The sequence below is a fragment of the Phytophthora infestans genome, genomic scaffold (genome assembly GCF_000142945.1).
Source record: "Phytophthora infestans T30-4 supercont1.6 genomic scaffold, whole genome shotgun sequence".
Classification (NCBI taxonomy): domain Eukaryota; phylum Oomycota; class Peronosporomycetes; order Peronosporales; family Peronosporaceae; genus Phytophthora; species Phytophthora infestans.
In genome coordinates, this window is record NW_003303753.1 from 1,710,862 (window position 1) to 1,712,033 (window position 1,172).

The following is a 1,172-nucleotide window of genomic DNA, read 5'->3' on the forward strand; positions in this document are numbered from 1 at the left end:
AAAGTTTCCCAAGCGGCCTTGTTCGCGTTAGTATTATCTGTCACCACGGCGCCGACCTCGAGAAAATCGTATTTGGCAATAACTCGCTCAATGTCCGCTGCCAAAAACTCGGCATCTTGCGCTTGAGTACCGGTGTAGACGCTCTCAAAAAAAAACGTGTACTCCCCGCAAACGACGACATAGTTCACAACAGCAAGGCCATTGATGTCTGTCCCTCCATCCGTGACCAAGGTCACAATTTTCCCGTCCAGAGCGACTTTGAGCATCTTGATTGACTTGCTGTACGCACGATCGAGAAACACTGTAGCTAGCTGCTCGGGACTTGGGACTTTGACGTCTGCGTGTAGTAGCTGAAGTGCTTCGAGAAAGCTAATATGTCCGATCCTATAGAAGGGCATACCCGTGCTGTACACCCACCATGCCAATCGATCTTGAAACTGCTTGGTGGTGTCGCTCTTCAGACGGGGTCGGAAAGTATCAGTAATTAGCGCTGTAGTCCTTTTAGCAGAGCAGCGCTTGGTCAGATGATGCTTGATACGCTCGACGTGGCTCCGACCGGTGGTTTGAAGCAGCTGGTTGCACTTTTTGCACCAGACACCACCTTGTGGATCCACATCCACATAACTCCAGGCTGCGTCTGCTTTCCGACCGGGGCGAACAGTCAGATCCCTCTGCTCTATGACGACAGGAGGGTTCCCCGAGCTAGCTGGAATCGCGCCGGTCCGTAGCGACATGCTGCGTAGACTAGGCTTCAGAGGTCTTGAGGAGAGGGGAGAGTTTTGGAGAATGAGAGTCCGCAAAGAAGTCGAAAATTACTGCTGCGTGCAAAACAGAATGATTGGCTTGCACGGTGCAAGCCAATCATTCTGTTCGCCCAATTCATGGAGTAATTGCATCCAATTAAAAGAATTGGTGGAGGAATAGGTGCTAAAAATCCAATTGATCGTACTTAAGCGAGCTCAAACTTACGTATAATATGAATTAGAGTGTGGCACTCTATTTTTTAGAGTGCGGTAAAATCGAAATTGCGCACTCTAGTTTATGCGCACTCTTTTCCGACATCACCAGCACTGACAGCTCAGTTTATCTCATAGGGAACTTAAACTTTTATGGGAAATTAAGAATATTTTATTGAAAAAAGAAATTGATGAAAGCTGTTCGACTTTTAAATT